The 12,186-nt window shown below is 39.7% G+C and overlaps 1 long non-coding RNA gene across 4 annotated transcripts; it reads left to right on the top strand.

Moving 5' to 3' along the window:
• The first annotated feature begins 1,254 nt into the window (after nt 1-1,254).
• LOC137573477 (uncharacterized) lies at nt 1,255-10,899 on the top strand. 4 transcript variants are annotated; one of them, XR_011031895.1, is made up of 4 exons: nt 1,255-1,764; nt 1,818-2,444; nt 2,509-9,691; nt 9,745-10,899. It is a non-coding gene; the product is annotated as an uncharacterized lncRNA (long non-coding RNA). The 4 variants fall into 4 exon arrangements; XR_011031894.1 differs by having other exon boundaries at nt 1,818-9,691; nt 9,745-9,993; nt 10,207-10,899; XR_011031896.1 differs by having other exon boundaries at nt 1,818-9,691; nt 9,745-10,364; nt 10,427-10,899.
• Nucleotides 10,900-12,186: the final 1,287 nt, after the last annotated feature.

Below are 12,186 nucleotides of genomic sequence, written 5' to 3'. Positions count from 1 at the left end.
AAACATTTGCTCAATAGATAGGGAACCAGTTGACCTTACAAATCTTGATACCGAATTGTGCGAGGCTGATAAAGACAAACTAATAAAAATGCTTGAGAATTACTCGACTGCATTTGTAAAAGGGGCACCATCCACACGAGTCACGACAGGGGAAATGAAAATTCGCTTGATTGATCCAACCAAAACTACAGAGAGTTAAACTCAAACACAATCGCAGACAGGTACCCTTTGCCGCTCATTAGCGACCAGATCGCTAGGCTACGTGGCGCCAATTTCTTCACGTGTCTTGATATGGCGAGTGGTTTCCACCAAATTCCTCTCCACCCCGTTTCAATAGAATACACTGCATTTGTGACCCCGGATGGTCAATATGAGTTCCTGGCCATGCCGTTCGGGCTCAAAAATGCGCCATCCGTTTTCCAACGGGCAGTCATGCGTGCCTTGGGTGACTTGGCCTATTCATACGTGATTGTTTACATGGACGATATCATGATCGTGTCACCCACAGTCGAATTAGGATTGAAAAGGTTAAAAATAGTACTAGACATTCTCACAGATGCTGGATTCATTTTTAATGTTAACAAATGTAGTTTCTTAAAAACAGTCGTTCAATATCTGGGATATGAAGTAAGAGCAGGGGAAATTCGACCAAACTTGCGAAAGATTGTTGGCTTAACATCGTTGCCACCGCCACAGACGGTTTATTGTGTACGACAGTTTAGTGGTCTTGCATCCTATTTTCGCAGATTCCCGGATTCTCTCAAGTCATAAAGCCGTTGTATTCCCTAGCATCAGGAAGGGAAAGTTTTGCGTGGACTACTTAGTTGGAAAGCATTCGCAAGAAAATTGTGACTATTTTTTTAAAACTTTTTTTTTTTTTTTTTTTTTTTTTTTTTTTTTTTTTATTTTTTTTTATACCATCCTTCTTTTTTTTTTTTTTTTTTTTTTTTTTTTTTTTTTTTTTTTTTTTTTTTTTTTTTTTTTTTTTTTTTTTTTTTAAAATTTTTTTTCCCCGGGGTTTTTTGTTTTTTTTTTTTTTTTTTTTTTTTTTTTTTTTTTTTTTTTTTTTTTTTTTTTTTTTTTTTTTTTTTTTTCTGGGGGTTTTTTTTTTTTTTTTTTTTTTTTTTTTTTTTTTGGTCTCCCCCCAAAAAAAAATTTTTTCCCTTAGAGTTTATCGCTGGGGGTTTTTTCTAAAATTTTTTAAGTTTGACATACAGTACAGAGAAGGAAAACGTATGGCACATTGTAACATGCGCTTGTCGTTCAAAATTTGAAAACGCAACCGAAAATGGGTAATCGTGGAGACAACCCATTTAGCTTGTTTTTAGTATCCGAATCAGTACATAGTGTTATCGATAATTTATGACCTTACGTATTCACGTAAGTCGTCACGTATCGATCGGTGAGATATCGGCTTAAAGCTCATCCCTAGATTAAAGAATATTGGCGAAAGGAAAATTAAAAGATTAAAATAGACGGAGGTGCTACACTCCTCGCTGCCAACTTCACGGCGATCTTTGCTGCACCCACCGCGTGTATCGTGCAAGAAAAAAATATAACCCTTTTAATTGCATCCTTCATAGGATTGCCCAACAAAACACCCAACTTGGTTCTGGTGTAGTTTCTGGTATTGCGTTGTCGCAGAAATTAATTCCGCGTCCAATAACATCGTTTTTTTTTTTTTGTGGCGTTTTGGCTATCGCCGCTCCAATCGGAATAAATTTATTCCAAAATTTGTGTGGCTGTGGTGTCGCTCTCCATAGGGTAAATATATTTATAATTGTTTGACGTGTAGCTTATTCTCCTGTTCCTACTAGGGACTGGCACCACAAGTACGTAGCAGATTACCCCTGAGTGGTAGACTGCCAAGTCCGATTTTTCAACTGAGGATAGAGGACTCAGTCTCAATGAATTAACGAAACGTTGAGCGAAGGAAGTTTTAACCTGCGCCTTTCTGTCCATTTTTGACCGGACTCATTCCGAAAAAGAACACTTGGTTTTGTGCAGTGCAGCCGTAAAATAATCAGGATGGGTGCAAGCGTTTAAAAGCCCCTTCAAATTTAATGGTGTCTATGCATTCGAGCCTCTCGGTCCTGCCAATGATTATCGCGAGTACTTAACCAAAAAAAAAAAAAAAAAAAAAACTTGAATCCGTGGAATTCAGGTCTTACTACACGGGTACCCAATGAAGCAGTTGCAACCCATTGGCATGACCTAGGGACGTTCGAAGACAATGTTCTTGTAATACTTAGACATTCAATACTTAGAAGAGTTCTTTGTTCACAGAGAGAGAGAGAGAGGATACGAATAATGTTAATGTTAATGTGCTTAATCGAAAACGGGTGCTCCCAAATCAAATCAGAGGCTTCTGACTACCTTAAATCATCTTATCTATTTTTGAACAGCCTCCGCTTCGAAAGATCTTTCGCCGCTGGACTAAAACTGTAAGTCAAACCATAAAAAAAAAAAAAAAACTTATTAATTGATTCGGGTTATTCGTTTTTGGAGCCTTTGAATATGTTGGACGTTGGTGCCATTGCCAATACTTGAATTTATTAGGAAATTTAACCGTGTAGTTGTTATTTTTATCCTTTTTCTCTCCCGGCATCAGTTTGATATGATTCGGTTTTTTGTAAATTTGATTCAATTTGGTTTTTGTAACCTAATCTCAAGATAACGAGTAAGATAATTATGTTTGATAACCGCATTGCTACATCGTATATAGTATGAAATTGAGGATAAGATCCAAACTTATTTTTCGACCAGTATTTAGTTTAAGATTTCAAAGTATGAAGATAAGCTTGAATAGCCCAAAAGAACAAATACTACTTTAGGGACCTCACATATTAACTTCATTAATTCTGAATAATATTAAGTTCGTTTGTTTCCGAAAGAGATATTAAGAATGAATTAAATTAGGAAATGAATCCTGCCTTGTTCATAAGTTTAGAAATTAATAAAACTATTGTTCTTTGAAATGAACTCCCTATAATCGTTAAATTTTGGGGAACCATGCAACCGACTGAGAGATAGCAAGAGGCCGTAAGACATGTTGGAGGGATCCTCAATTCAGACGTGGCCCGAGGATCATGGTAGGGTGGGCGTTCACATGATAGGCCTATAGGATATCATGACATAAACCAACATGTGTGCCTCCTGATACTACATAGTTTAACGTGTTCTTGTTTCTGGTCTCCTCAGGCCTTCTTTCTTTCGCATCTAAACCTGTACCGTAGTCCTTAAGTACGCGAATTTAAAATTTTACGTCTGTATCGAATGTGAGTAACTATAGTTCTGGCTAATCTCTATCGTATAACCCACTCCCAGCCGACCTGACCCTAGCCGAACCTATCGCGTACTCGGCCAGCACTATGCACGAACATCTGCTCAACACTCCTTGTGAGATTCAACGTTACATGCTACAGATAAGATAAAATTTTTGGCGCCCAACGTGGGGCCCGATTCGGCTGCCCCAACCAGATTTTTTTTCTTGTACTAGTCGTGTTATCAGAACCGCTGGATTTATGCTATCGACTAGTATCCCATTTCTCCTGTGAATTTTATGTAATCATAGTAGTGAGCAGTGTTAGTAGTGATTGGAATTATTTAAGTTAAGTACCTCACTTAAATACCCGCACTGACTAAGAAACGCTGGTCATTGACTTAGCAATTCCCGTTTGAAAAAAAAAAAAAAAACACCGTAATATATTGTTCGTCCCTGGACGCCGAATTAGTGGCCAAGTGCTATCGTCGGACCGGACTCAATTGATATGTCGGTCTTCAAACTGCACCCGTTTGTCTGGTCTTATAAAGAATGAGAGGTTTGTTACCTGGATTCAGCTTTGGTGGATAAATACTACCGACTGCCCTGCTGCCTGGAATAAATTCTAGAATTCCTGTGACATCAGCATTGGACTGCAAGCTAGGACAGCTGGAGTCAAGTAATGTGGCATTAAGCTACCACTTAGCCGCAATACTGGCCAAGCAGCGCAATGCGAGACAAATATTTGTTTTCTCGTATGTGCTTCGTCTATGTTTTCAACTATCTATTTTGTAGTATCTAGAGTACATTTAGGCTGACCTTTAACGTTTGCAGACATGGTTGTATGGTTTCCCGGTTTTAGATGAATTTTTTTGATTTACCATAATATTGCATTATACCCAGTTTGATATAGAAAAGTGTTATATATATTTGAATGTACAATAATAATAAGAATATTTCAATCGAAGTGATAGTAAGTTATGTCAGTATTCGATAGTTCCGATAGTTTGGACAGATCTGAAGAAATTAGTAGAAGCTGTGGCATTTGTGTGCGGGAGTTGGACTTCAACGCAGAGTGGATAACCACCCCCTGCAATCATTCATTTCACATTAGTTGCTTTTCGCTTCGCAAAGGAGCTAAATCAGTGTGTCCAGTTTGTCGTACTTCCGTTCAATCCAACGTTACTAATTTGGCGGACGAGTTACTGTTAGCAGGCGGCGGAGACATGCCGATCTTAAGATCATCACGTACCTTAGCAGGAGCAACTGAGGCTAACCCAGAAATGGAACCACAGGTCAACACGCCAGAGGCATTCGACTTGCCGTCATCACAAGCAAGCATAGATCAAGTAATAGCCCGAGCCCTTTCCGAAGGCCTTACCCAAATGAATCAGGTAGTTGCTCAATCAATGACTCAGGTCTCCCAAACCTTGTCGCAGACCATGTCTCAGGCTGTAGCCCAAATGACCCAGTCTTTAGAGATAACTTTACAACGAGCGGCGTCTAACGGCCCACTACTTTCAGAAAACGTAGCATCTCGAGCATCCATCCAACCCTCGGGACAAAGACAGACATTTGAAGAATTATTTCAAATCCCTCCACGGGAAAGTCAAAGTCAACGACCCAATCAGACTACGTATCCAAGTACGTCTATGATGAATAGTGGAGCACATCCAAGTTCCGAATTGCGTGCTGATCGGGTTAGTCAAATAATTACGAATTGGAAAATTCGATTTTCAGGACATTCGTCCATAGCGGTAGATGACTTTATATATAGAGTCGAAGCCCTCACAAAACAAACACTCAATAATGATTTAGAACTTGTATCTCGCTACGCGAGCAACTTATTTGAAGGAGCTGCTAGCGACTGGTTCTGGAGGTTTCACCGAAGCGTTCCACTAGTGACCTGGTCACAGCTTCGGGTGGCACTAAGAGCACAATTTCAAGACGGAAGAACCGATCTAGAAATTCGTACGGCCATGTTTCAGCGAAAACAACGTCCAAATGAACCCTTTGATAGTTTTTACGACGCTATCGTAACACTGGGAGATATATTAGCCGTCCCATTGACAGAGTCTGCATTGTTAGATGTGCTGAAGGCAAATTTACTACAAGAAATTCAATATGAGATTTTGTACGTACCAATAATGTCGGCTTCACATTTGCGCCACGTTGTGTGCACACGTGAACGATTTATGCAATCGGTAAATAAGTCAGTGACGACAACCATGCCTAGATCCACCCCGAAACGGCAGGTTCATGAATTAGAATTTTCGGCTACCAATGTAAAATTAGAAACCGACCCGGATATAGATTCCGAGGTGGAAATTGCTGCTATTAACTTAATTTGTTGGAATTGCAAAGAAAATGGACATAGATATCAGGATTGCGATGCAGAGCGAAAGATATTTTGCTATGGCTGCGGTCAACCTGATGCCTACAAACCTTCTTGTAATCGATGTACTAATTCAAAAAACGGAGTTCGCCGTGCACTGTCGAAAAGTGCACTCAAACTGAACCCGGTAAACACCCTTTAGGGGAATCCTCGATGGATTCCTCACTACCAACTTTGTCACAACTCCCAACTATTCCTATGCACCTACGTGAGTTTATATCTCCACTATGTGCAAATACTAAAAGATGCGAGGAATTAAGCGATTAATTCAATATAGAAAAAAACATAAATTAGAGAAAACGGCGGTTTTGGATTCGATAATAGATGATTCCCTTGATTGGCGGCCGTACGCAGATGTGAACCTCTTTGGAAGAGAATTAAAGGGTCTCATGGACACTGGAGTGTCAATTAGTTGTGTAGGTGGAAATTTGGCGACAGAATTGATCAACGAATTGCTACCCCTTAAGACGGTAAAAACCATGGTGCACACAGCAGATGGACAAAAACAAGCCATTCTAGGAAAGACTCTTACCTCTGTTAGCTTTCGAGGAATCGAAAAACCAATAACTCTTTATGTTGTACCCTCGCTGGCACAGAATCTCTATTTAGGCATAGACTTTTGGAGAGCCTTTAATTTGTTACCGGCCTTTTTGGCGCATAGAGGGAAAAGAACCAACCGTAGCTTGTATTAATCTCGATAGCGAATTAAATGTGTCATTATCCGAATCCCAGAAAAAACACTTACTTAAAACCATTCAATTGTTTCCATCCTTCGAGAAAAAAGGATTAGGAAAAACCAGCTGGCTGTCACATGAAATTGATGTAGGTGATGCAAAAGCGATCAAGCAGCGGCACTATGCTGTATCTCCGGCCATAGAAAAATTAATGTACCAAGAGATAGATCGTATGCTTGCCCTTGGGGTAATAGAAGAATCAAATAGCCCCTGGTCATCAACTGTTGTACTGGTGCGCAAACCAGGAAAAGTTCGATTATGTATTGACAGTCGAAAACTTAATGCAGTCACGATTAAAAATGCTTATCCTATGCCTTTAATTGACGGAATTCTTAGTCGGTTACCGAAAGCAGAATTTATTTCAAGTATTGATCTAAAGCTTATTGGCAAATACCGCTAGCCGCTAGCGACCGCGAGAAAACGGCATTTACCATACCAGGAAGACCTCTCTATCAGTTTACTGTAATGCCCTTCGGTTTGTCAAACGCCCCTCAAACAATGTCCAAACTTATGGATCGAGTGATACCACCAAGTTTGCGAAATGAAATTTTTATATACTTAGATGACCTTTTAGTAGTTTCGGAGTCCTTTGAGAGACATATTTCAGTATTATCTGAGTTAGCTAATAGACTAATCCTAGCGGGACTTACAATTAATGTGAGAAAAAGTAGTTTTTGCCTCAAAGAAGTCAAATATCTTGGCCATGTTATTGGTAATGGAACCATTAGGACGGACCCTGATAAGGTGTCAGCGATCCAAGAATTCCCAGTGCCCAAGTCTGTAAAGCAAGTACGTAGGTTTTTAGGTCTCACGGGATGGTATCATAAGTTTATAAAAAATTATGCTGGTATTGCCGCACCCATTTCCGACACGTTAAAGCACAAACGAAAATTCATTTGGTCTGAAGAAGCACAAAATGCATTTGATCGGTTAACATATTCTCTGTGTACCGCCCCTATACTACATAGCCCTAATTTTAACGCTCCTTTTTCTATACACTGTGATGCTAGTCATACAGGTGTGGGAGGTGTACTTATGCAAATCGATAACGAAGAAAATGAAGTGCCAATCGCCTTCATGTCACGAAAACTAAATCAGTGTCAAAGGGCTTATTCCGTAACAGAAAAAGAATGCCTTGCGGCTGTCCTATGTGTAAAAAAATTTCGAGCTTATATTGAGGGTCAAGAATTCTCTATTATTACAGATCACGCGTCCCTAAAATGGTTAATGACGCAAGTTGACTTAAGTTCTAGATTGGCGAGATGGGCACTTAAACTGCAAGGATTCTCATTTAAAATAATGCATAGGAAAGGCTCACGAAATATAGTTCCTGACGCTTTATCCCGAGTACATACTGATGATATATCAGCTATTACCTTAGCAACTGGTTTCGATCTGTCGTCAGACGCCTTCGACGCTGATGAATATAAAGATTTAAAAGCTAAGATTCAATTAAAGCAATCCCATCTACCCGATGTCAAGGTTGTAGACAAATACATTTATCGGCGATCAGAACACGCATCCGGTGATCGTGTAGCGGATGACCTGTGCTGGAAGCTTTGGATTCCAAAATCGTTAGTTCTGGATGTGATCCAACAAAATCACGAAGACCACCTAGCGGCGCACAGTGGAATAAATAAAACACTGGAGCGGATCAGACGCTATTTTTTTTGACCCAACCTAATAGGTGATGGAAAGGAATTTATTGCGAACTGTTCTGTTTGTAAGACTACTAAGCATTCGAACACCTATTTGCGTCCCCCAATGGCCAAATCAGAGCAAACATATGGGGTTTTTCAAAAATTATACATAGACTTTTTAGGCCCATATCCCAGTAGCAAACTCGGAAACATAGGGATCTTCGTAGTTCTCGATCATTTCACTAAATTTCCTTTTTTAAAAGCTGTTCGAAAATTTACTGCAGATGCTGTTATTACCTATCTGGAAACAGAATTGTTCCATTGTTTTGGCATTCCCGAAGTAGTTGTATCAGACAACGGATCTCAGTTCAAATCCCATCAGTTTAAAGCACTGCTGGAGAAGTATAACGTTCGACATTCCTTTACCGCAGCGTATGCCCCACAAGCAAACGCGTCCGAACGGGTAAATAGATCGGTGTTAGCTGCAATAAAGTCTTATGTGAACAAAGATCAGACCAATTGGGATGAAAACCTTAGTTCAGTTGCATGTGCGCTAAGATCCAGTTGGCATTCGGCCATCAATAATAGTCCGTACCGTGTATGTTTTGGCCAACAAATGATAACGAACGGTGCAACTTACCCCCTGTTAAGAAGTTTAAACCTATTAGAGGATAGATCTATTCAGTTTGACCGTACTGATTCTCTGGAAATAATTCGTCAGACGGCGATCAAGGCTGTAGCAAAACAGCATAAACGCAACGAAAAAACATATAATTTGAGAAGTCGAGACGTGTCATTTCAACCAGGTCAAGAAGTGTACCGACGTAATTTTCATTTGAGTAATTATGCAAAGGGTTTCTCAGCCAAGTTAGCTCCAACGTTTATAAAAGCCAGAGTCCGTCAGCGGATTGGAACTAGTTATTACGAACTAGAGGATATGCAAGGGAGAATGATAGGAAATTCCATGCAAAAGACATTAAACAAAAGGGCATTATTTATTATCTCCTTTACTCCAAGCGGTATCCCACTTTGATGTTTAACAACCACCAAAGTGTGATTTTGTCGGGGAGGTGTGTAACATGCGCTTGTCGTTGAAAATTTGAAAACGCAACCGAAAATGGGTAATCGTGGAGACAACCCATTTAGCTTGTTTTTAGTATCCGAATCAGTACATAGTGTTATCGATAATTTATGACCTTACGTATTCACGTAAGTCGTCACGTATCGATCGGTGAGATATCGGCTTAAAGCTCATCCCTAGATTAAAGAATATTGGCGAAAGGAAAATTAAAAGATTAAAATACGCGTGGCCTCGTTCTTTCTTAACTCAACTCCCAAAGGAGACGGAGGTGCTACACTCCTCGCTGCCAACTTCACGGCGATCTTTGCTGCACCCACCGCGTGTATCGTGCAAGAAAAAAATATAACCCTTTTAATTGCATCCTTCATAGGATTGCCCAACAAAACACCCAACTTGGTTCTGGTGTAGTTTCTGGTAGTGCATTGGAGAGAATATCCGCGAAGCGCCTGTGATTTGTCGCAGAAATTAATTCCGCGTCCAATAACATCGTTTTTTTTTTGTGACGTTTTGGCTATCGCCGCTCCAATCGGAATAAATTTATTCCAAAATTTGTGTGGCTGTGGTGTCGCTCTCCATAGGGTAAATATATTTATAATTGTTTGACGTGTAGCTTATTCTCCTGTTCCTACTAGGGACTGGCACCACAAGTACGTAGCAGATTACCCCTGAGCGGTAGACCGCCAAGTCCGATTTTTCAACTGAGGAAAGAGGACTCAGTCTCAATGAATTAACGAAACGTTGAGCGAAGGAAGTTTTAACCTGCGCCTTTCTGTCCATTTTTGACCGGACTCATTCCGAAAAAGAACACGTGGTTTTGTGCAGTGCAGCCGTAAAATAATCAGGATGGGTGCAAGCGTTTAAAAGCCCCTTCAAATTTAATGGTGTGCATTCGATTTCTCGGTCCTGCCAATGATTATCGCGAGTACTTAACCAAAAAAAGAAAAAAAAAAAAATTGAATCCGTGGAATTCAGGTCTTACTACACGGGTACCCAATGAAGCAGTTGCAACCCATTGGCATGACCTAGGGACGTTCGAAGACAATGTTCTTGTAATACTTAGACATTCAATACTTAGAAGAGTTCTTTGTTCACAGAGAGAGAGAGAGAGGATACGAATAATGTTAATGTTAATGTGCTTAATCGAAAACGGGTGCTCCCAAATCAAATCAGAGGCTTCTGACTACCTTAAATCATCTTATCTATTTTTGAACAGCCTCCGCTTCGAAAGATCTTTCGCCGCTGGACTAAAACTGTAAGTCAAACCATAAAAAAAAAAAAAACTTATTAATTGATTCGGGTTATTCGTTTTTGGAGCCTTTGAATATGTTGGACGTTGGTGCCATTGCCAATACTTGAATTTATTAGGAAATTTAACCGTGTAGTTGTTATTTTTATCCTTTTTCTCTCCCGGCATCAGTTTGATATGATTCGGTTTTTTGTAAATTTGATTCAATTTGGTTTTTGTAACCTAATCTCAAGATAACGAGTAAGATAATTATGTTTGATAACCGCATTGCTACATCGTATATAGTATGAAATTGAGGATAAGATCCAAACTTATTTTTCGACCAGTATTTAGTTTAAGATTTCAAAGTATGAAGATAAGCTTGAATAGCCCAAAAGAACAAATACTACTTTAGGGACCTACATATTAACTTCATTAATTCTGAATAATATTAAGTTCGTTTGTTTCCGAAAGAGATATTAAGAATGAATTAAATTAGGAAATGAATCCTGCCTTGTTCATAAGTTTAGAAATTAATAAAACTATTGTTCTTTGAAATGAACTCCCTATAATCGTTAAATTTTGGGGAACCATGCAACCGACTGAGAGATAACAAGAGGCCGTAAGACATGTTGGAGGGATCCTCAATTCAGACGTGGCCCGAGGATCATGGTAGGGTGGGCGTTCACATGATAGGCCTATAGGATATCATGACATAAACCAACATGTGTGCCTCCTGATACTACATAGTTTAACGTGTTCTTGTTTCTGGTCTCCTCAGGCCTTCTTTCTTTCGCATCTAAACCTGTACCGTGTCCTTAAGTACGCGAATTTAAAATTTTACGTCTGTATCGAATGTGAGTAACTATAGTTCTGGCTAATCTCTATCGTATAACCCACTCCCAGACGACCTGACCCTAGCCGAACCTATCGCGTACTCGGCCAGCACTATGCACGAACATCTGCTCAACACTCCTTGTGAGATTCAACGTTACATGCTACAACATGTTGACTTTTTAAAAAATGTTAAGACACGATGCTTGCCAGTTGTGCCGCGAAATTTTAAATGGTCAGTAGTTAACCAGGTACATGAGTCAATCATGCACCTTCGTTGGAAAAAAACACTTGACAAAGTTTACCAATTTTACTGGTTTGAGAAAATGAACAAATATGTCCGTTAATTTGTTGACAATTGTATAACCTGCAGGACAGCAAAGTCACATTCCGGCAAAATTCTAGCAGAATTACATCCTATACCAAAGGTTAGCATCCCTTGGCACACTGTCCATATGGACATTACTGGCAAATTAAGTGGTCAAAGTGATCTAAAAGAATATATCTTTCTTCAAATTGACAGCTTCACAAAATTCGTACACCTTTACCACACTCTCAAAATAGATACGGAGAGCTGTATCAGGGCCATAAAGTCTTCAACTTCCTTGTTTGGTGCACCAACACGCATTATAGCTGATCAGGGTAGATGTTTTTCTAGCGCGCAGTTTGCAGAATTTTGCTGTTCAAAAACAATAAAACTTCATTTAATCGCGACTGGGGCAAGTCGTGCTAATGGACAAGTTGAGCGCGTTATGAGCACGCTCAAAAACCTATTAACTGCAGTCGAATTAAGCCAAAGGTCCTGGCAAGATGCTCTCGGCGAGGTGCAGCTAGCTTTAAACTGCACAACAAATCGGGCAACTGAGGCCAGTCCCTTAGAAATGTTAATAGGGAAAGAAGGTCGACCTCTTGGATTAGTTCCTCCATTGGACACAGAATTGGAAGTAGACTTAGACTCCACAAGGGCTCGAGCAAATAGCAGTATAAAATCTTTAGCCTTTTACAACAAAAATCG

Source organism: Drosophila tropicalis, unplaced genomic scaffold (genome assembly GCF_018151085.1).
Source record: "Drosophila tropicalis isolate 14030-0801.00 unplaced genomic scaffold, ASM1815108v1 contig_401, whole genome shotgun sequence".
Lineage (NCBI taxonomy): Eukaryota > Metazoa > Arthropoda > Insecta > Diptera > Drosophilidae > Drosophila > Drosophila tropicalis.
Note: the sequence above shows the minus strand (reverse complement) of the source record. Positions and strands in the feature narration are given on the sequence as shown.